Source organism: Tauraco erythrolophus, chromosome 25 (genome assembly GCF_009769465.1).
Source record: "Tauraco erythrolophus isolate bTauEry1 chromosome 25, bTauEry1.pri, whole genome shotgun sequence".
In the NCBI taxonomy this organism is placed as follows: Eukaryota; Metazoa; Chordata; class Aves; order Musophagiformes; family Musophagidae; genus Tauraco; species Tauraco erythrolophus.
The window spans coordinates 1,802,549-1,826,100 of NC_141489.1; the positions used below are offsets into that span (position 1 = coordinate 1,802,549).

Sequence of the window (23,552 nt, forward strand, 5' to 3'; positions counted from 1 at the left end):
CCTTGGCGTTGACTGGGACCAGTGGTCCCCATGGGCTGAAGGACCCCACTGTTGTGTCTGCTGGGGGGGCGCAGGGCGGGAGGGACACAGCCCAGCGGTGCAGAGTTTAACGACAGACATCGATTCTCCGCGTTGCCACGCATCGATCCCAGCCGGGGTGGCTGGCTCTGTGCCCCAGGGACACGCCTGGCACGCACAGACACGTGTGAGCTGTGCCCCATGGCACGGGGCAGGGGAGGGGGACAGGGCCAGGCTTGGGGTCAGAAGTGGAGGTGAGTGGGTGCAGGTGTCCCCAGGGTGCTGCGTGCGTGGATGAGTCTGTTGAGGGTCCTACTGGTAAGATTTTATTTCCAGGCACATTGGGGAGGAAAGAGTGGGGCTGGAGGAATGTTTCGGAGAGGCTGGAGGGTGCAGCGGAGCGGGGTTTGAACCCGGCGTCAGGGGAAGCTGCGGTGCGGGGAGGGGGTCCCCGATTCTGGGGTGAGGGGAGTCTCTTCTCCAGCGTTTTGCGCTGCCCCCAGTGCCAGGGTAGCGTCCCCAGTTTGTCACCACTCGCAATTCATGAAGAGCAAATTGCCACCTGCTCCAGTCCTGCAGCTCTTGGCTGGGAGGAGCCGGACCCCCGGCATGGTGGGGGCACCTACAGTCCTGGGGGGCTGCGCTCGGGAAGGGGCAGCGCTGGTGTGGGGCTGGACAGGAGCTGGTGGGGGGGGAAGGAGAAGGACAGAGACTCCCTTCTGTGCCAGCTGTGAAGTTCTTCCATCGCCAGCACTTTGCTCAATTGGTTCTTTCCCAGCAGCTCTGGTCAAGTTTTGCCATTATTATTATTATTATTATTATTATTATTACACTTCTAGGTGGGCGAGGTCTGAGGTCTCTGGGGTGGAGCGTAGAGGCCGCTCGGCCAAGCTTTGCAGAATTATCGTGTTCCAAAAGCAGCGAGTGATCCCGTTGGCATCACCCGGGGGGTGCTTAGCCCACCATGGGTCCGTGCCAGTGGCTCTTACCCCCCCGAGGGGCTCCGTCTCCCCCAGCTGTAGTACACAGGTGGGTCTGGGGAGGTCCCAGCTCATCACCGTGAGAACCTTTAGCTGGAGATGGGGGGCTTGTGCTGTTCCCCACCATCTGGGCCCGCTCCCCACCCAAGGCCCTCGCTGCCCCCCCCGGCTGTGCCAGGCTGCAGGTGCACCGAGGCACAGAGAGGCACTTGGTGAAGGAGCTTAAACGCTTGTTAAAAAATTACTGATTTGCTCCTCGCCGCCCGATGGGGATAATAAAACTTTGCTGTCAGCTGTTTTTATTTTTTCCCTCCCCCTGCATGGTTTCCACTTTCAGAATAAATGCAAATGAAGAATTTACTTTTTTTTTTTTTTTTTTAAATTCATCTCCAACAGAAGGCCTGATGGAGAGGGCTGGGTGGGGGCGGGAGGAAGAGGAAGGGGGGGGACACAAACACTTATGGTTGTTTGTTTCCCCACCTTCCCCCCCCCCCCCATGCTAAAATGTTCTGATTGCAAAGGGAGGAGGGTGAAGGAAGATGATGCTTCCAGCACAGCTCATAGCTCCAGGCTGGGAAACAGCACTTCCATTCCAGCCCCAGACTGGGAACCAGTATTCCTGCATAACTGGGAAAGCAAAGCCAAGGAGCAGCTTCTCTTCTAGTCCCACGCCACAGCCCCTTGCTCAGGTTGCCCCGCACTGGAAAGGGACATCTGAAATTGGACGGGCCACGGGCTGCGGCCGGCCGCTGGCACTGCTCCGTTCGCCCATGGGTGCTTCCCTGCTCCAGTCGATCCCACCAACAGCTGTTCTGGCTGCTGCTGTCGGATCTCCTCCGCCTCAAGTTTATATATTTCACTTATAGCCCACTAAAAGGCTCCGTGTTTCAGGAGCTGCCCAGATTTACAGTTCCTGCCCTGTTGCCAGCCTGGGCACCCCTGAGCTGCAGCGCTTGCTCTGGGGCTGCATCTCCATGGCGTGCTGGGGTGGCTGTGGGTCAGCCCCATAGAGCACCGGGGGTCTATGGGTCAGCCCCCAGCCCCACAGAGCACTGGGGGTCCATGGGTCAGCCCCCAGCCCCACAGAGCTCCAGAGGGGCCATGGATCAGCCCCCAGCCCAGCTCTCACTGCCCACCAGGTCTCGCCCACCGCGCTGCAGCCATGATGGTGGGAGATGTTTGGCTCCCGACCTGCCAGTGTTGTCCCCTGTCTCCTCTTTCCTGAAGTGCCTGGTGTTTTGCTCGTGAGCACCCCGGGCTGACGGGCCTCGGAATCTTATGGTCAGTGGCTCTCAATTAATTGGCTTAATTGCCCATGGGAGCAGGGTACCCAGGGCTGGAAGGGATGCCGTAAATCCCAGCCCAGCAGCCTGACTCCCAGAGAGATGGTTTGGAGAAGCGGTTGTGGCATCCGGTCTGTTTTTTTGTGGTTTTCTTTTTAATGGGATATTTTGAGCTGAAATGGGATCGAGTGCAGAAGGACCGAGGGACGGATCCTGCACCCGTCTGAGCTCAGACGGGGCTGGCAGTGTGGGAGCGGGAAGGAGAGATGGATCTCTGGGATGGGATTTTGGGGGAATGCATTGCCCAGTGTAGGATTCCCTGATCCTTCACAAGCCCCGTGGTGCAGGCAGGGATGAGGGAGGGGAAAGGGATGAAAACAGAGATGTGAATCCAGCGATGTGCAGGGTGGAAAGGGCTGCGCAGGGCCCTGGCCCGGGGTGCCCCGGGTTCCATCTCTTGCTCTGACACGGATCTCCAGCTGGATACCAGGCACGGCACCGCAGCCCGCGCGTGTTTCTGTAGCGCTGGCGTGTTTCAGAAGCCAAATTCCTGCAGAACTGGTGTGGACAAAACATACGTGTCTTGCGAGGCTGAAGTCAGCCTCATGGCACCTCCTCGCCCATCTCCAGCTCTGCCTGGAAGCCCCTCGGGGACCCTGTGCCCGCCAGGATCCCGGTATTTTTGGGGATGTGGAGACAAGGCTGCACCAGTGAGAAATCCCTGCTCCAGCTGCCCAACATCTGGGCTCGGCGACCCCTCTCCCAGCCTTACCGAGGGGCTCGAGTCGCACCACTCTTCCCGAGCGCCCCCTCCCTCGCTGCCAGCTCCGGGGCTCCAGATCCCATCCATCTGCCAGCGGCTCGGAGGCGGCTGGGCCGAGCTGAGTGGCACAGTAATAGGGTGTGAAACAACCACCTGCCAGTTGACTTTCCTTCTGCGGCTGCCACGGCGCTTGGCAAGGGCAGAGCTGGGGATGGATGAACTCCTCTCCGTGTTATTTGGAGGGATGCTGTCGCGCCACTCGGGGTTTTTATTTGGCTCGGTGGGTTTTGTGTTAACGAACCAGCTCTCTCGCCCTCCGAAAAGAGAAAGGGAAAAGGTGTCACTTTGGATATTCATGCATGGAAAAATACAGCACCTCCCTCCCGCAATTAGAGTCGGATCTCCGGGAAGGCGCAGGGGGAGGTGGGCAGGGCTGGAGCCGCGGGTGCCCATCTCTGCCCAGGCAGCCGCCCGCTGAGCCCGCTGTGCCCGTCTCCTGTCCCGCTTTGCTTGGCACGGGCTTTTTTCCAGCTTCTAAATCCCGTTTGCAGTGACTTGCTGGACCCACCCTGGGGGTAGAACCAGAGACCCCACTTTTGCTTCTCTTCCCGCATCCCAGGAGGGCCGTGCTGGATCCCAGCAGCTCCCAACCGTGGGAGACCATGACACTTTCGGAGAGAGGAGGGCAGGGTGGGTTTGGATGACATGACCCCCTCCCAGGTGCTGTGGGGCTGGTTTGGATCATTTTTCCTTCCCAGATAATTTCTTGCTTCCCAGATTGATTTTGCCCCTGTGGAGCATCTCCAGTCCGGTACCTGGGGACCAGCAGCCCATACCTGCTGGGACGGTGGGTGTTTGGGGGGGTGAGGAGGAGCAGGAGCCTGGTGCCAGCTGGATCCATCTCGGATCAGCGGGTATTACCAGGAGCGTGACACGGAGTGGAGACACGGTGAGAGCTGCAGAGCTGCGGTCCTGCTCCGGCCGCCCGCGGCACGGGGGGGTCTGGCCAGCCCCAGACTGGGTCCCTTGTCGAAGTGGGGGACGGGGCTGTGGGGGTCACGTCTCACTGAAAGCAGCGGAGCAGAGGCAGCTCGTGCAACAGGCAGCCCCGGCGCTGCCTGCGGCTGCAGGATCTGTCTCATTTCGGGAGGATTAATGATTCCAGCGTAATTTGAAAAACATTATACGGCTCATTAAAAACACATTGCCCAGACCAAACACAGAGTCGTTGCATGTTTCCAGCCCTGCCAGCTCACCTCCCCGTGCCAGCCCGTGGCATCGCCCTCTGCCCGCTGGGGCTGTGTAGGATGATGGTGAGGATGAAGGCTGTGCTTGCCACGTGTGCAGTGTGTCTGGCTGGGTGCATTTGGGGTGGCCATACCCCTTTCCTTCCTCCTCCAGCTGCTGCTGGGAGCACCCGGGGGTAGCCAGCCAGCTCGGGCATGGTGTTCCCTTGGGATTTTTTGGCGATGCTGAGTTGCAGGTGTGCTTGGGGAAAGTCACCGATGCACGACTGTTCGGAGCATCCTCTGCCCTCGGCTCCCCTCCATGGCACACAGAGCTGCCAAGCCCTGGGCAAGCACGGGAGGCTCCCAGGGAGCCCTTGTCCCCTCGAAAGGGACTCAATTCCCAGGGCTCGGCAGGGTGAGGGGGACAAGCAGCATCTCTTTCCCCCCATACCCACTGCATTTCTCCCTCCTCCCTTCCCACGCCTTCTCCTTTCTCTTGCCTTCGCCGCTTCCTTTCAACTCTCTCTGTGGTGGCAGGAATCAAAGAGGAGAGCAGTTTGGGATTTTTCAGTCCTTCCTCATCTGCTGCGCTGCGTGAAAAGCAAAGCCTCTAAAGGACGCTCAAGGACGCTGCGATGGCGCTTCCCTGCCCTCCTCCTCTTCCTCCCCTGTAGAAAGCCGTGCCCTGCTCCTGCCCGGGGGAACGGCTCGTGGCACGGCCGGGGCTGCTCCGCCACGGCTCTCGGCTCCATCCATGCCTCCGTTTTGTTCCTGCCATGTGAGCTGCCCAGGCTCAGCACCACGGAGCAGCATCTTCTCCAGGCATGAGGTCACAGAATGGTTTGGGTTGGAAGGGATCTTCCAGATCACCTCGTTCCACCCCCCTGCCATGGGCAAGGACACCCTCCGCTACACCAGGTTGCTCAAAGCCTCATCCAGCCTGGCCTTGAACACTTCCAGGGATGAAGCAGCCACATCTGAAGTGGCCACTAGAGCTCTGGAACAGGGACCTGTGCTGCTCCCTCGGGATCTGCATGATGGTGCGAGAGCAAAGAAGGGCCCCTGCTCCTGCTGAGTCCCGGGGAACTGGCACACGTGGGCGGCTCAGGGCAGGGTGGCTTCAGGCTGGGTGCTGCCGGGGTCTCTGTCCCCAGGATGTGGCAGGACCTTGAGTGAATTGCTCGGCTGCCCCGCGACTCCATATCTCAGCCAAAACAACTCTGGGGAGGTCGTGGTGTTCCGCAGATAATAATTAGCTCTTTTCAGCTGTCAGTCCCAGCTCTTCCTAAAAGCACATCCATTATGTCCCCTCCATGTGTGGGGAAGCCAAGGTGCTCCCAGGGTGAGTCCTTGACCCGAAGTCACGTAGAGACCAAACCCAGGAGCCAGGACCTGTTGGAGGGTCTGCGACAGGGGCAGCACTGAACCCCCCCAGCCTTTTCCTCCCTCTGACATGAAGAGCATCCTGAGGATGAGGTTGGAGAGCTCGGTCTTTCTCCATGGAAAATGTGCTCAGAGGAGCCATATTTGTCCCCCTCCTTTTTCTGATTCCCACCGGGAAAGCTGTGGTTTGTCCCTCAGGTCTTGTTGCAAAGAGGAAGGACGTTCTGGCAGGTAAGGCCCACCCTTGGGAGCAGGAGCATCGCCCCTCGTGCCAGGTTTGGCAGGTTGTCTCCTGCCTCCAGGCTCCGCTGCCCATGTCCAGGTCCCTCCTGGGTCCCTCCGGGCACCCGTGGCCGAGCACCCACGGCAGAGCACCCTGTCCTTGCAGCACCACCAGCAGCAAATTCGCTCCAGAGCGTTTCCTGGCATATTACAAAACGCGGCGTAAATAATTAAACCTGAACTGCAATTACCAAAACAAATGAATAAAGCGCATTTAGGAAGGATTTTCCACTTTTATTTCGTGCTTCTTGTTTCTCTCCCATTATGCCTTTAAGATTATTTACTCACTCCGAGCGTGAAATCCATTCCCTAACCACGAGCCTTTGATTCCGCACCCTGATCCACGGGGATGCGCGCCGCCCCGGCCAGTCTTGGCAGTGGGGTGGGAGCAGCACATCGGTACCAAAATCTTCCTGCTTGGGTCTGAGGGTGAAAACCACTGCCCTGTCTTGCCCTGTGGCTGAACCCAGAGGGCAGCGATGGCAGGATGGCACCCGAGCGAGGACAAGTGGAGCAGAGCTGGGCTTGGGGCGAGGGGACGGATGTCCCAGGGCCGTGATGGATGAGCCGAGCTGTCTCCTGGCAAAGAAAGAGGTCCTTGTGGGTGCTGAGGTCTGCCCAGCTCCACTGTCCCCTGCCCGCCCCTGCCCTTCTCACCCTGCTCCTCCAGGCACAGGGGGAAGGAGAAAACCACCCCATGGCCCTAAAAACAAAGGCTCAAAGCAGCTCTGGGCTGTTTTGCCAGGAGCTGGGCACTGCCTGGGCTCAGCCGCCTGCGGGCAGGATGCTGGGGGGTCCGGACCCGTGCCCACACTCGCCCATCTTGTTTTTTGCCATCGTGCTCACTCCCAGGCATTGTGGCAGCACGAGGCCGGCCCGGACCCATCAGCAGGTCCAAGCTCCGCAGAGCTCGAGCCGGGAAGGTGTTTTTCAATGTTGGGATTTTGGAGCTGGCAGTGCCCGGGGGCAGCAGGCAGGTCCCCAGGACAGACTGTGCACAACGACATGGTGCAGCTTTGCTTACGATAGAAAGGTCCAACCTGAGTATTGGCCAGAAAACCCCCCCCAATAAGCCCATCTGCTCTGATTCTGCCTTGTTCCTCCGTGCCCACAACTCCTCTTCCCAACCAATGTCCCGCGCTCGGGCTGGAGGCTGAGCGGGGCAGGGACCCCGTGGCGAGACTCGGCAGCAGCTGCCGAGCAGGGTGTTTCGGGTTGTTTTGGGGTGTTTTGGGGTCTGTTTGCAGCCTGTGCCTGGATATTTGCCTCCCTACGAGTGGGAGCAAACCCCCCGTGGCCGGCACCGTGGCCGCAGGGTAGGAGGGAGCCTCAGCTCTTGTGCCCCCGTGGCGGGGCACAGCTTGGCTCCCCATCGCTCTCCACCCTGTGTTTCATCCCCAGATGCTTTCTGCTGCTGCTGCTCTTTTGTTTCGGGTTTATTATGTGTTTGCTTGCTCTGATTTATTTGTTTATCCTCCTCCATCCCCGGCGAACTTTCCCGCCCGGATCGTGTTCATTCATGAATCTCCTCCTTTCCTGTCCCTAACCAGGGCTCGATCGAATTGCAGGAGGGAAGAAGCCAGGACTCTGTTCCCTTTGTTTAAAGTCTCCAGGTCAGTACCGGGGCCGGGGGCCAGCAGCGTGCTCCTCCCCACCCTGCTTGTTTCATGTTCCATGTTCTTTCCTTTCCTGACCCTCTCCCGGGTGCAGGGACCGTGGTGGGTGAGGGCAGCACCTTGTAGCTCGTTTTTCCGGGTGTTTATAAGAGGGTGCTGCCTGGTTTCCAGTTTGCATTGATGATTAAGGCATCAGCTCCCACTTTCTTTGCAGGGGAGGGGGGATTTTTGGAAGCTGGGGCTGGTGTCTGCGGCTGGAGGCATCACTGGTGCTCCCAGAGGGACCAGCTCCCTGTTCACAAAATGCTGGACCTTGCAAGGGTTGGGGTTTTCCTTGCTGGGAATGGTTGGGGGAAGCTTTCAAAGGAGAATGGGAGGAAGATGCTGGTTCCCTACGTTAGGCGGAGAGGCAGGTGCCGTATTGAGGAGCCGGCTGTGGAAGTGTGGCTGGTTCAGAAAAGCTGTAAGAGGGGAAATGTGGAATCTGTTCAGCAGCATCCCCTGCTGGGTCTGTCACAATAATAGATTTTAGTTCTGTGGCATCTGTCGGCCTCTAATGGGCTGGGTGTTCACGCTGCCGGAGATGGTTCCAGCATCTCAGCAAAGATCTCGGCGTCTCTTTTTGAGGAGGCTGAGAAGTGCCCCCGAGCCCTGGCAGCTCTGACCTCAAACAGCCCCAAGAGCAGCAGCAGCAGCATCGGTCAGCCCCGGTCCAGGAGACCAGGAAACCACCTACCTCCAGAAAAACCACATTTCCTCCCATATCCAAGCTCTCCGAGAGCCCATCCCACAGCCTTTCCCTAGGGCTGAGAGCCACAGGCATCACGCAGCATCCCTGGGGATGCACCGTCCCGTTTCCTTCTGCTTTAGGCTTATTTATTTGGGACTTTGGTGTCCTCCTGCCCTGGGCCAGGTGGTTTTTCTGCACTGGTGCCAGCTTGAAGGTAAAAGGAGCTGCACCAGCACGTCTGTCTGTCTGCAGGGACGTGTGTCCAGCTGGGCAGCCGGAGTCCCAGTGCTGGGGAGGATGGTCTGGAGGTGGAGGAAATCAGCCCTGTAATAGGTGGGGTGTGCCATGCCTCCCGCCACCGGAGCCCTCTCGGTGTAAAACCACGGCGCCGGAACAGCGCGCCGCGATTTAATCGCGTTCCCTGCAAACGCCTCGTTGAGTTGTAATGAACACATTATCCCGACACCGGAGTGGGGAAGTGGGATGAAGACAGCAGCTCACGGCCGGGTCGCACATCCATATGGGGATGTGCCCCGGGCGCCCAGCGCTGTTCTAGCTCGTTTGCCATCCCAGAATTACACATGCAATTAAGCTCCTGGCTCGGGATGGTGTGCACGCCTGCCCCTCGGCTGGAGAGCAGGTTGCACGGCTGCTTCCTCGGGGCCGAGCGGGAAGGGAGGGAGGCTCGGAGGCTGCGCTCGTGGCCACGGCTCCGTCGCTCCGTGCAGGAGCTGGGACTTGGCTCCCCGGGCTGGAGGCAGAGCCAGCCCTGGCAGGTTCCTCACTGGTGTTTGTGGGGGGGCTGCTGGTCCTGCTGGTGCTGAACCTCAGCGTACTGGGGGGGAAAGTAGCATAACGGTGATGCTTTGTCAGGACTTGAGTTCTTGAACAGATCAGGCAGCATCTGGGGGTGTTAAAACCAGCACAACAAGAAAGGCTGAGGGGAGGGGGTGAAGGGAGTGGGTAGGATTTGTGGGACTTGTTCCAAGACCTGAAAAGACCCTTCTGCTGGCCCAGTTTGGCCCCAGCTGCCTGACAGAGGCCACAAAGTCCCGGTGGTAACTCCTGCATCGGGACCGGAGGAGCTGTGGATGCCCCATCCCCGGAGGTGCTCAGGACCATCGCTTCTGGCTGAGCGGGCACTCATCTCTTGGAGGATGCCTGCCTTGGTCCAGAGGTGGGGGATGATGGAAGAGGCCGCCCTGCTGGGCGCGGGCTCCCCCCGGTCCCCTTCGGCACATTTACCTTCTCTCTTGTCTGCGTTTCCGACGCCTCAGCTTCCAGCTATCAGATCCTGTCCTGCCTTTGTCTGAGCAAGATCAAAGACCCCCCCGTTCTCGGAAGCCGCATCCTTGCGGAGGTGAACGTACAGACAGCGATAAGGTCACCCCGCAGCCGCGTAACGATGCCGGTTAATGAGCTTGTCTCTCGTGGAAAAAAGGTGGTTTTGACCCTTTCTGAAAGGTTGCACCTGCTTAGCCTGCCGGACCCGCGGCTCGGCGACGGAAATCGGCCCCGCTCTTTCATCCCGTCTCGGGTTGCGGCAGCGACGTGGCTCGGGATAAGGCTGGAGGCAGCCGGGGGGTTCCGTAGCGGCTCGGCGGCACGGAGGCTCGGCTTTTGCTTCCCGACCCTCGCCGCAAGCCAGCGGGATGCAACAGGGACTGGTCTGATGGAACTGAGCCCCGGGCTGAGTGGGGGGAAGTGAGGGGTGTCCCGTGCCGGGGCTGGGCCGGGAGGTCCGTGCAGCATCCCGCGGGATGCTCAGCTCGCTGCTTGCCCGGCGAAGGGGCAGTGGTCATGGGCAGGGACGATGCCAGCTGGTGCAGACTGGAGGGCAGGGGCTCCCGGCTGCCACCGTGTCCCTGGGGATGGGGAAGGGGCTGTCCCCATCCGCTGCCCAGTGGACCCCCCTCCCGTTGTTGGGGATGTTAAACCAGCTCGCGCTGTCGGAATACTTCTCCCTGTCAGGCAACCCAGGGAGGAATAATTCACGGAGTCAACGGCTTTTTAATATCTCTGTGCTTCGAGTCAATTTGCAGTGCAGCCATTTGCCTTTTAATTAAAATTATTGCTTCTCCCTCCCCACATGCATCTTCCTCCTCCCTTTTAAAAACAGCGAACAGACAGCCTGCCTCCCCCTCCTCTTCCTCACTGGTGCTGCCTGAGCTTCCCAACCACAGGCTGCTCCTGGGCTGGACCCTTATCGGCTCCTGCCCCTCATTGCTGTGTGGCCACAGCTCTGGCTCACCGGCAGCTGGGAATGTTCTCCCCTCTGGTTTCCTGCCTTTTTTTTATTTAAAAAAAAAAATAAAATGCAATGGAAACAGATGCCCCTATGTCTTTCCCTGGCGTAAATCAGGGATGACCTGCTGCAATAAGCAGAGTCATGGTGATTTACACCAGGCTTGTCGCACCTGTGATTGGGCGACGTTGCGGGATCGGTGCTTGGACCATGGGCAGCCTTCTCCTGGATGCCAGGGGCAGGTGGCAGATGCCCGTTCGTCACCCAGTGCCAGCGAAATCCCGGTGTCAAACCCAGCAGACGCAGGAGCCGGGTTGGGGGCTGTGGAACCCCTCAGGGGATGGAACCTTCTTCCCAAACAGCATCTGGAGAGGGACGGGGCTGGTGGCGCTGGGATGCGCCCCAGAGTAACGGGGTGTGCCTGGGGGCCAGGCAGTGCAGAAAGATCCCCAAAATAGAGCCGGGGGTGGGTGGAAGAGGACGTGGCCCCGCGGGGCGTCTGCGGTGCGGCGCTGACAGGTGCCGGGCTGACGAGCTCCGGAGTTGTCAGCGCCGGTGATGTACCTATAATTACTGTCTGATGTGCCAGAATTAGCCCGGGAGCGGCGGCGGTTGATGCAGGCACGAGTGTCCTTGGCTGCCGGCGAGAGGTTTAACAAGTGTGAGGCTGCGGGCAGAGCAGGTCCCCCCGCTTGCCGTCCCTCCCCGGGCACCGCTGCCCGTGCCCGCTCTCCTGCCCTGCTGGGACCCGGCTTTTGGGCAGGGTGGGTGAGTGCAGCCGCGTGCCCGGGGTTTGCAGGGGTGGCAGGAGGGTTTGAGGCTGATATGGGGGAACAGACTTGCATTCAACTGGTCGTTTCATCGGTTGAAAATGCCCCGGCTCCGGTGCACGAAGCCCTAGCTCCACACCATGCCAGGGCTGGGGGGGCTGGCTGAGCCTCAGCCCCTTCTTCAGAGCCATGGCAAGCCCCTGGGATGGCTGCGTGCCCGGCAGTGTCCCTCGCCTCCAAGCAGCTCTATCGACTGCCCTTGGCATCCCTCGCCGCGATTTCTGGGTTCTCAGCTCCCGGCCGTGGCCCTGGCCGGCTGTTGCCAGCCACGCTTGGCATAAGGGATGGGCACCCCCTCACCCCTCAGCCTGTGCCGAGGTATTAAAGCCTTTATTGTAGTCCAGGGCTTGTAATTCACAGCTCAAGAACCAATAAATGGGAATGATTCAGAATCATTTAGCAGCTTCTGCTCAGGAAGAGAGAGACCAGGACCTCAATTAAGCTATTTGTAAATTGTTAATTTAAGCATTTCACTCAGATGCCTTAAATTGTTCCCTCCTGCAGTTTACAAATGGGTAAAGAGCACAGAAATATAAATGGAGCGGTGGGGAAATGCCATTTAGTTCCCGTTTTCGGTGGCGGTAATAGCACTGTAGCTGACAGCACTTTGGTGTAAATCAGGGTAAACGAGGGCCGCCTCTGCAGCGGGATCGGCCGGGGAGGAGGGGTCCCCAGGGGATGGGTGACCCCGGCTGGGGGCCTCAGGGATGTGACACCGCTGCGGGATGAGGAGCTGGGGGAACTGCCAAAGTGCCCAGGCAGCCCCGGGATGGCCGAGTGCCCATGCCAGGGATACTTGCCTGCATTTTTTTTTTTCTATGTCCTGCAAAGTGATAAAAAACCGATATCTTTCCTCCAGGTTTAAGGCAGGTGAGTGCTTCTCTGGCACGGCTGCCCTGGAGACCTCTGGCTCTCCAGGCGGGTCACCATCATCATCGTCAGCCGGTCCTGATGGTGCCATCACCCTGATTTACCCCATCCTGCAGATTTGCCCCCAGGTGCTCGGAGCACAAGACGCAAACGGTTTGGCAGCAGCACAGCCTGTCCGTGCCAAAAGGTTTTACGAGTCGTGAACCTCATCTGTGGCACTTGGGAAATGTGATTCCCCCCCCCTAAAATGCCTGTAGCCCCCCCAGACCCAGCGCTGCCCTTGCTGGGGCTTTATCTCTGCAGAGCTGAAGTTGAAAGCTCCTGGCAGGGACTGGGACCTGCACCCACTGCAGCTGGTCCTGGCGTGTGTTCCTTCGTGTTCTGCATTTCAGGGTGGAGGTTATTTTAGTTCAGAACGGGGCACATCTCCTGTAACCCCCCCGCCTGGCATGGGACAAGGCTCAGCTCTGAATGCCACGTCAGGGAGCAGGATTTGCCGCATCTGCGGAGGGAGAAGGGTGCTGAAGTACTGCGGGTGCACAAGGACTTGGTGCCGTGCCACAGTGCCGGGTGGGTGCCGGGTGCCGCGGGTGCCAGCCTGGCACCGGAGGTGTTGCTGCAGCAGCTCGGGGCCGCGCTGCGCTGCCAGGCACCGCTCGGGTTGTGTCGTGTGGGGAACGTATTCTCGCTTGCCGCTTCTCCAGGTGGGTTTCGGCTTCTTTGCCAGCTGGGGAGCAGAGCCCCAGCCCCAGGGCTCGGCGGTGGGAACAGCTTGGGCTGCGAGCGGAGCCGAGCCCCGCCGCACGGAGACACGGGTGCCCGTGGGAGGCTGGCGGGGACGGGAAGGGGGAGCGTGCAGCGGGGTCCTCCGGGTGCCAAATCTTCTGCTCGGCTCCACCTGCCACCACTTGGCAGAACCCGGCTGGGTTCTGTGCTGGGCCCTGCCAGCGCTGCCGGGCGATGCCAGCCTCGGCAGATGTTGCCCGCAGCCACGTGGCCCCCGGTTTCTCTCCCGCGGATCCGTTCCCTTCGCTCCGAGGAGGAGACTGAGCCATCCTCAGAGCTGCCTCGCCACCTCCGGGTTCTTGCTGGGGTTTGAGGAGTTTTTATTACTTGGGAACTTATCAGCCACCAGTTGGCTGAGTTTAGTAAGAAATTACGCTCCCCGGCCCTTCAGCTGTGAAATGCGTTTACCCGCGTGATGTCAAAAGGCCTCCAATGGATTTTTTTTTTCAATTTTTTTGTGTTGCTTAATCTGCCTTCCTCCCTCTTTCTGATAGCTGCGGATGTGCTACGTCTGCTGCTACGATGCAATCACCAGCCTCTGAAACCCAACGAGGCTTTTCTGCCCACCGAGCTCTGAGCCGCCCCCAGCCTGGTGCTCCGTGTACCCGGACGAGGGTCTTTCTCCCACTTGTGACACCCCGAGCACTGGGACAAGGACCCACAGCCCCCACAGACACTGGCTTCCTGGTTTGATGCAGAGCTCCTGTCCTGCCCTTCTCTGGCCCAGTAACGGGTGTTTTCATGGGAGGAGGGGAACTCAAGCACGGGAAGGTGATGTTTTCCAATGAGACACTGCTTTCCCACCAGATCTCCGCTGCCCGGCTCAGCAGCTCGGTGCCGTGCCCAGGTGGGTGCTGCCAGCCGAGGCTCCTTCTCTGGCCGCCCAACGCTTCAAACACCAGGTACAGGCGAGGAAAGGGTGTCCTGTCTGTCTGTCCGTGCTCACGAGGACGGGCAGACTGACTGCCACAGGAAAAGCTCAAAGCTCAAATCCAGCATCTCATTCACTCCAGCCAGTGGGAATGGGGCGCATCCCTTCACGCCAGCCAGACCTGGGTCCAGCACCCAGCACGGGGCACGCAGGTGGCACCGTGCATTGGTCGTGCGGGCAGGTCAAACCGCCCGCAGCACGGTGGGTCGGTTTATTTTTTCGCAAGACCTTCAGTGTCTCTCCACTCCCTTCTTTGCCTCTCCGAGCATCCTTGGCTGCTTGGCATGGCAGTCCAGCGCTGGGGCTTGGCATCGCCACTGGCATCGCTCGCTCTGGGAGCAGAGCACTCCGTTAGCCGCCGGTATCTGATCGTTCGAGTAACGTATAATAGACCCACTGTGTGCTGCGTGCCAGGGCACTGCACGTGTGAATATTGCCCTATAGACTGCGCGTGCCGAGCCCGGCGGGCAGCGCACAAAGCCGCGCTGTCCGTCCCGGCGCCGGGGCACAGCGGCTGTATTCCCACCCCATGACTGTCTCACTGTTCGGATCGCAACGGCAGCGAGTGGCGGCGGGGCAGAGCGGGGCTTCGTTGTGCCCGGCGCTGTACGCGGGCTTTGGGAGAAGCAGTCGTGTTGCTGAAGAGTTGATGGATTAAAGAGGAGCACCGAGATGTAGCGGGGAGGAATCGGTTGGTGCGTGGAGAGAAGAGCACTGCCTGATGCACAGACCGTGCTCATCCCCAGAGCTGGCACCGGAGAGGGGGCACGGAGCCGGGCATCGGGCATCCTTCTGCCTCGCAGGCACATCAGGTGCTTGGTGCTGTCTGGAAAGGGCTCCTCGGGCAGTGGCTGAGAGCAAAACCATGTCTGGCGTCGCAGGTGTAAATGCAGACGTCGTACCCCGGTGTGTTTGCTGCTTTTACCAACCTCTCGCTGGGAACCGCCGTGCGGACATGCGAGGTGTCACCTCACAATGGGCTTTTTGCGAGAGCAAGTGGCTCTTGGCACCTCCCTGCCAGCGCGGGGTCGTGCTGCAGGAGATGTCGCAGCCTTGGAAAGCTCCGGAGTGGGAAGATCTACTTTTGGATTTAAAAACAGGCCTTTTCCTCCGTTACCGAGCAAGTCTAGCCAGGATTTTGGGGTGCAGGTAGTGGTGCCCCTTCCCACGGTGATGACAGGACCCTCCTGGGGACTGTCCCCTTGGTGTCGGTGCAGCAGTGCCAGGTGCTGGCAATGCCGGTGGGACCTGGGATGGTGCCTGGCACCCACCATCCCTGCGGTGAGGAAGGTGGCGGAAGGGTCCTGGGTAAACCTGGGTGCTCAGTGCTGCCCTCAGCTCCCACCCCACCCCTGTGGCAGGAATTGGGGGGGTGGGTGCTCCTCTGCTCCCCCAGCATGTGGGGACCATGGGTGCAGTGGATCCGAGGCAGAAGATGCGTGGGAAGGCCCTTCGGAAACTGCAATAACGCTGATTTCCTCCTCATCGGCAGAGCAATCAGAATCCAAAGGTCACCCCACGCTCTGGCCCTCCCTGCAGCGGGACTGCGGGAATGAGCCAGGTTTCAGGGATCAGCGGGAAGGACAATTAATCCTGGCTGCCAGCAGTAATCGTGTTTGCTTTGCCAGCAGAGCATCCTCCCATCATTACACCTTCTTCGTGCCCTTAAACCTCCAGCTTCGGCTGGAGCGGCCCCGCGCCGTCCCTGCGGCAGGGAGGAGGATGCATTTCCCCTGGCACTCCGGGTCCGGGCATGCAGGAGGGCTGGGTGAGCATCCCAGCCCTGCCACTGACCTACTATTTGCCCTTGGTCATGTCTCCTCACCTCTCACCTCCCGTTCACGTTGCCTGTGTTGACTCAAAGCTCCTTGGAGCACGTCCTACCTCCTCCCCACGGTGTTGGCCTGGCACGGTGAGCCCGGCGGGCACACCAATGCAAATAACAGGCTACAGATAATGTAGGCACGATATAAATGCGGAGGGAGAGATGCCCTTGGCCCCAAGCGAAGGGAGAAGGGGAGGGGAAGAAGCCCAACGTGTGCGTGCGGTGTGCGGGAGCCAGCCCAGCCTCGCTCCGCGCTCCCCAGCAGGGCTCAGCAAAGACGAGCAGGATTTTTGGGGGTCGTCATGGCAGAGTGTGCAACGAATCCTGCCTGCCTGTGCCAGCTGTGACTCACGGCTGCGGCTGTTCGAGAGCCTGGAAGGGCTCCAGCCGGGAGCTCAGCGCTCCCGAGTTTCTCCCTTCTTGCTTTGCCATAGTTGGGCTCACTCGAGCCAGGATCGCTCCCATCCCTGGCCTCAGTTTTCCCATCTGCAAAATGGGGATAAAACCCACCTGTGGGTCTTTGGTGTGAGGTTTCCTGGGCTCTGCAGCCCCTTCCCACCCTGGTGCCATCTGGGCTGTGCTTTCAAGGCTCCAGTGGTTGTAAGTCCAGAACGAGGTGGGGAATGGGAGACTGGGAATGGGGGATGGAGGAAAAAGGGGTGAGTTTGCAACGCCTCTTCCCAGCACTGGAAAAGAGGAGAGAGACCTGGAAAGGTGGGAAGGAGCAAGGTGCGAGGCTCTATGGCATGAGAGAGCGGAGCTGGGCAGACCACAGGCCGTCGTCAGCTGTTAGCTGGGATTATTCTTCCGTGGATGTCGGGAGACTCCCGGTGCAGGCAGGTGGCACGCAGGCAGCGTGCAGGCAGCGTGCAGCCATCTCCCGAGCAGGTGAGCCGTTCTTCTCCCAGCACGGCGCTTTAATTGGCTCCTGTCTACTTGATCAGCAAAGTGCCCTTTGGTGGGTTTTTACATCGGTGCAAACTGGGTTTCCCGGAGCAGTGCTGCGGTCTCGGTGCTTTCAGCCGGATGTTTAATGCTTTAGGCGGGTAGAACTGTGGCTCTCGGCTCTCCTGTCTCCATGACCAGGGGCCAGGGTGCAAATGTCCCCACAAGTGTGTGGGGGGGTGGTTTTGGGGTGCCACTGGCATTGGTACTGCCTGGGGGGTGCTGCTGGAGTTTGCTCTTAGTTGCATTGCATCAGCGTTGGGGTGCTGCTCGGCGGCAGCCCGGCCCGAGGGGATCCTTCAGGACCTGTGCTGGGGGGTCGTGGTCCTGTGGGACTGCCTTGGATTGGGGTAAGAGATTTGGGGTACCTGTGACAGGGTCAGCATCCCCCCTAGGACCTTGGGGGAAGAGGCATGTGAACACCCTGAAATGCAGGCATAGCCATGGTCTTGATTAGCTTGATGGATCAAGAGGAGCTGGCTTGTGCCTCTGGTGTCTCTCAGGTCTTTGCTGCCTCTTCCTCCATCCATCGGGGTGACCTTGTCAGCCCCTGCCAGGGCCAGCCCAGCCAGGGAAGTTTTTGGGCAACTTCGGGAAGGGTCACCCCAACCTGTACGAGACCCATCCAGCAGCGGGTTGTGACCTGACACAGAATCACAGAATGGTTTGGGTTGGAATGGACCTTCAAGACCATCTAGTTCCACCCTCCTGCCATGGGCAGGGACACCCTCCACTACACCAGGTTGCCCAAAGCCCCATCCAACCTGGCCTTGAACATTTCCAGGGATGGGGCAGCCACAGCTTCTCTGGGCAACCTGTGCCAGTGCCTCAGCACCCTCAGAGGGAAGAATTTCTTCCTTACATCCAATCTAAATCTCCAGCACCAAGCAGCCCTGGTCCCCTGCACGTGTGCACCCTCTGGGCTTGCACCCAGGGAGAGTGGAAGCACGAGACGGGCTCTGTGAGTGGCACTGGCAGCCCATGGCACATGGCAGCCCGTGGCATGGCGGCAGCCCATGGCACGCTGGCAGCCTGGGGCATGCCACCGGTGGGCCCTTGCTTTGCCCGGGCAGGGAGCGGGCAGCGCGGCAATGTGCAGGCGCCGAGGGCTGTGCGTGGCTGTGCACTGGCTCCTGGCTCCCAGCCCATGTGATGTGTTTGAGGGGGCACAGTGACATTTCGAGAGGAAGGGAAAAAAAAAAAAAAAGAAAAAGAGAGAAAAAAATACCCAGAGACCCACAGGGAGCTCTGAAACGCCTGAGCCAGAAAAGAGAGCAAGAGACACAGACGTCGGCACGGAGCGGAGGAATAAAACCCGGCAGGGGGGAAAAGTTGCCGGGGTGGGGAAAGGATGTGAGCGGAAGTGCTGGCTCGGAGCCGGGAGGATGCCATGGCCGCTGGCAGAGAAACTGGGGCAGCGCCTGTCAGCCGTGGGAGCAGCCCCGCTGCCCGCCGTGCCCCCCTCGCCAGCCTGGGCACCGACGGGTGACGGGAGCCGGGCGGAGCAGCCGGCCGGTGCGGGAGCTCCCGCATCCACCCACCCCGTGCTCCGGTACCGCTTCCCGGCGCGGAGGGGTCGGCTCTGGATGTGAGGCAACCGCTGCCACACGGCTGAGCACCAACCCACCGCTGTGCCCAGGCTGCTGCCAGGTCAGTGCCGCGGAATAAGGTCGGTAACAACCCACCGAGCCGCTCCCTTTCGCCGCATACGTTTTTGGTAACGAACCCGTTTTGTCTTTAATTAACACCAATTCGAACGCGCCCGGCACGTCTCCTTAGATTAACCTGGCACCGGCGGCGCGGTGCTTGAAACGCCGAGTGGTTGGTGAAATCGTGTTTCGTGCGGTCTCGGCGACGCGATAAGATGCACGTGTTTGTCGCACAGATTTCGGGGCCGCGCTCCTGAGCCGTCTCCTGGTCCCTCTCGGCTGCCCGGGTGCCAACATGCTCCCTCGCTGGGCGAAGCATCCCTTCGGCGCTGCCCCCGAGCCGTGCCGAGGCTGTGGGAGCCGGAGAGACCCACCGAGCCCGGGGACTACCGGCTCGCTCCGTTGCTCGTGGGTATGGATTCGGGGCGGAGGGAGGGGACGTGGTGGGGATGTGGGCTCGGGGTGATGCTGGCCCCTCGGGGTGCCAGCCCCACGCAGGTGGGTTCCAGCCCAGGAGGCAATGGTGCGGGCTGGGCTGGATGGCTGGCACTGGTGGGAGGAGGCGGGCAGGGCTGCAGGCAGCTGCTGCTGCCCTCCTTTTGCTTGAATAACCCTGGCTGCCCCGACCGCTTCTGACGGGCGCTGGTGGAAGGGCTGCAGGGTGCAGGGGCTGCAGCTCTGCCCCTGCCAGGGGGTTTCGGGGGGCAGGAGGGTTCAGCTCAACGCTAGCAGGGATGGGAGGGGACGGCATCTGCCCCCGAGGATGGTGCAGTGGCCTTGTCCTGGTGTCACCCGCAGCAAGACACAGGGTCCCGACGAGGTGGGATGTATTGGAGGACTGGGATGTATCCCCCTGCCGGGACTGGGGACCTCAGTGTCCTCGTGCCCTGCAGATGACGGGGGGTGCCCAGCAGCATCCCTGTGCATCTGGGGTCTCCAATCAGGCTGACAGTGAAGCTCCGTTGGGTCTTACCCCATGTTTTCAAATTGTGAGTGCGCTTTCCTGCATCCAAGAGGCTTTAGATGTGGATCCAAGAATTTGTTTTTTTCAGTATTTTTGATTTTTAACTGGCTGTGACTAACCAGGCTGGCACTGCAGGCTGCGACCAGCCACCTACGTGCTACCTGGGTGCTTATAAATAGGGTCTGTTCTCTGCACCCCATTTGGAGCGTTCCCGGGCTCCTGAGCTCCTCCATAACACCAAAAAGCTTCTTCCAGCCTCTCCCCCGCAGCGACCAGAGTGTAGCATCACCCCATCTCCTGGCAGGCGTCACCCAAAGAGGCAGTGCCCCCCCAGTCCCTGCTGGGAGGCTGTGGGAGTGGGGCTTGGTGCCGTGGCCGGACCTGCTGCGCTCCGGGCTGTGCGTCCGAGCACGTCGTGGTGGCAGCGGGAGCCAAGTCTTCGAAAGAGTTGGGTCGCCCTGTGCCAAGGCAGAGACGGGCCAAGTGTTGTGCCGGGCTGAGCGCGGCGCGGCTCTCCCTGCGGCAGCCGGCATCGCCGCCGGCTCCGATGTGCCAAGCCGGGGAAAATCCCCCTCCCGGGCGCGTTCTCACGGAGCCGAGCTCTGCAGTGACTCCTGCCAGAGGCTCCAGTCCCAGGCTGGGGGGCAAGGGCTGGACAAGCCATGGGTTTGGCTTGAATTCTTCCCTTAGAGCCTTTCTCGCGAGCCCGCTCCGGGCAGGGATGCTGGCGAGGTGGTTCCCTCCCTCCCGCCGCGCTCGTTCGGATGAATTTGCTGGTGCTGAGGTGCAGCGCGGCGTGGAAGCTCCTTTCAGGTGGCTCTGGCATCGGGCAGACGAGTGAGCGGTTGGCACCGCGAATGGCCGGCGGCGAGTGGCAGCGACCGGCATGCTTGAAAATGGCACCGAGCACGTTCAGCAGAACCACGGCGCTGGCACAGAGTGTGGCCGTGTGCCAGGCAGGGCCGTGGCCGCTCACCCGCATGCTCCCCTCTGCGCGGGGTGCTGGGTGCCTTCCTCTTCATCACCGTGGTGCGTTTTGTCTCTGCCTTTGGTCACAAGCTCTCTGAATCCGAGCTCGCCTGCCTTTCCGAGCTGGCACGGTAATGCCAGGGTTGCCAACGTGTGTCCCTCGTGGCCGTCCCCAGCAGTGGGACACAGCCTGCGAACGGCCTCGTGTCTGGCTCGCGGCTCTAACCCTGCAGTTGCCCGTGGCCGAGGGTCTGGCTGCCGGACCCCCCCGCCGCTGCTGGACCGCGCGGCTCCTCCACGTTTCCCTTGTGATGGAAGTGGCTGCGGTGGCCTCGCTCCGTTTAGTGACTTCCCTCAGTGTCTCATGAGAGGAAGAATTGGTCCTGTTGGGAACAGATTTGATCTCGTGGGTCCCCTCAAGCTCACCCTCCTCATCCTCACTGCCAGCCCCCTCCTCCAGCCCCGGCCGGCTCCGTGGTGTCCCCACGACTTTGCCCTCTTGCTCTGCTTGCAGAGAGAGGAGAATACGAAACAAATTCGAAGCTTGGGTGATGTTCTACCTCCAGCCGAGCAGACCCATGCAGCCGTGGGCTGTCAGTGAAGGCTGGAGCCTGACCCCCCCCCTGCTGCTGGGGGCCAGCAGCCGCCCTGCCGCGCTTTCCCTGTCCATCCAGCCCCGGAGCGGTTTTGCCCAGTGTGCAGACACGCATCGTCCCTGCCCTCCGCTGCATCAAGAGCTGCTTTGGGGGCTGTTTCCTTCCAACCAGAGCCAGCTCCCGCTTGCAGCAGGACCCCGGCCCCCCCTCCATGCTCCCTGTCCTCCCACGCAGCTCCTCTCCCCACCTCCCTCCCTCTGCTCCGGGCTAAGAGGAACCATCGATTTGGTGTCTTGAAGGGGCAGTTTATCGTTTTCCTGATGCTTGATAGATTGGAATTGATTTCCAGAGCAATTTGCCCAGGCAGCTCGAGGCGGGAGCGCCCGGGACCCGTTCTGCGAAGGTGGGGGCAGCTGCGTTGCTGGGGCTGCTCCTCCCGGATTGCGGCACCAGTCGGTACTGGAAATTCTCCATGGGGAAGGGAGACTTGGGGGCAGGGGGGGTTCGCAGGGCAGCATGAATCCACCTGCCCGCAGGGGAAGGAGGGATGGAGAAGGCGGCTCTGCAGGGAATGGGGGGGCTGGGGGGCCCAGGTCCCTCCGCCATCCCGGGCTCATCCCAAAGGACCTGGATTTGCGGGAAGACTTGGCTCTGCGGCGCTGCACGACCGCGGGTGAGTCAGTGCCCCGCGTCCGTGCGCACCCTGCACGGAGGCAGACGCGGCGCTCGCCTGTCTCAGCGCGGCGGTGGGAGGCAGCAGGCGCTGCCAAGATGCTGGGAAAAATCCCAGGTCCTTTCGGGAAATGCTAAATACTGATCTGGCAAGGGCACCGCGCCGGGCACGCAGGCGGCACGTGGCTCTGCCTGTGCTTTCCCTCTGCTCCGGCACCGGTTTCAAACCCCTTCGCATCTCAGCATCCCCTCCTGCAGCTGGACTCACGTGCTCTGGGGCAGACCCTGTGCTCTGCCAGCCCCGTGCCTCAGTTTCCCTCTCCCATCCAAGGCCAAAGAGGATCCCCAGGCTTGGACCTAGCTGGCGCCGCCCAGGCTAATCCCATGCCAGTTTCCCGGCCGCTGGCTGTGCCGCCTCGAATCGCTGCTGCCGCGTGGGTGGGAGACGAGACCACAATGCGGCTTGTGTTTGTGCTGTGAAGAGCCTGACCCCTGCCACCCTCTCCTCTCCTCTATTTTTATCCGGCGTCCCCGAGCTGCTGGCATCTCCCCAGCCACTGTGCCATCCCCGCCGGCTGAGGATGCGGCCTCTTGCCAGGGCGTGCCGAGCTCCTTTCTCCTCTGGTCCCTGGCGGGGAAGTCTCTGCCCAGCTCTGCCCCGGGCAGGGATGCTCTCCATGCACAGAGGATGCCGCCGGCTTCGGCCTCCTGCCAAAGGTCGGAGAAGAAGCTGATGGCAGGGGGAAGATTTGCGCCAGCTCTGCCAGCTGTGAGCCGTCCTTCCTGCGCCGTCTCACCCTCCACCAGCTCATCCTCCATCCTTCAGGGCAATGGGGCCATTCGCTGCCTCTGGAGCATCCCTTGATGGCACTGCGCTCTGATCACAGGGCACAGGGCACAGGTCAGGTCACATTGGTGCTGCCACACGTGTCCGGCACCACAGGAGGGGGGTCCACTCCGTCAGGGAGCCCCTTGGATGCTCGGAGCTCTTGCAGGCATTTTCAGCTCTACCAGCTGCTGCGCTCGGTGCTGCGGGGTGAAAGCGGAGCCGCGCGGCTGCCATCCCATCGGTGACACAAGGCTCATCCGCGTACAGCCTCCCCTGATTGCCTTGGCAGTGCCCACCCCAGCGGGCTCCTGCCCTTCAGCCTCACAGCTGCATCCCGACCCGCTGGGGTGAGGGCAGGGATAGCCCCCAGCTCAGGGCTGGCAGGAGAACCCAGGGAGATGCTGAGCCGAGGAGACAGTTTGAGGAGGAGGAGGAAGGAGGCGAGGAAGGACAGGACCCAGCTGGTGGTTTCCAGCTGCTGCCGCTGCAGTGGGATGCCCGTGCTGTGAGCGGGCAGGGGACAGGGGAGCTGCAGCGTGGGCAAGGCTGGGGGGCTCCTCGGGGGTTCGGGTCCCCCTTCCTGGGGTGACAACGTGGGGCCAGCCTGGCTCACATGCCCCTTGAGGGAGGGACGTGGGGACAGGGCTGTGGGCAGGCGGGTGCTGGTCCCAATCCTGAACACAAAGTGAGCAGCCGGACGTGCCAGCCCTGTGCTGGCACTGCCAACCGCGGGAGCTGGGAGGTGAACTCGTCTCTCGTTCCCATGTGCGCGCGTGGGTGCGACAGCACCCGGCGAGGTGGGAAGTAGCTGCTGCTTTTCGCAGGGCTGGCCAGATGGGATTTCTCCTTCAGTTTGGGTTTTGACAATGACATGGGAATTTATCCGGTTGTTTCTCTGCTTCCAAAGTAAAAGAGCTGCTCGTCAGGGCGGTGGTGCAGAGAGATGCCAGCTTGACCACCATGCCCCCATTCCCAAATGAGCGCAAACGGCTGAGTGAGGGGCAGGGATCCTCCGGGCAGCAGTGCCCCTGAAGGTCTCTTTGCCCCAGCAGGTCCTGGCTCAGGCTGGGGGGGTATTTCTGGGGAAATTCGGCTGCGCAGCACAAGAGGAGTCAAGTGCAGCTGGAGCAGGAGCCACGTGGGCTCCCCGAGCTCCC

At 60.9% G+C, this 23,552-nt stretch overlaps 1 protein-coding gene across 1 annotated transcript in view; it reads left to right on the plus strand.

Moving 5' to 3' along the window:
• EPOP (elongin BC and polycomb repressive complex 2 associated protein) overlaps positions 1-23,552 on the plus strand; it is a 63,346-nt gene that overhangs the window by 39,166 nt on the left and 628 nt on the right.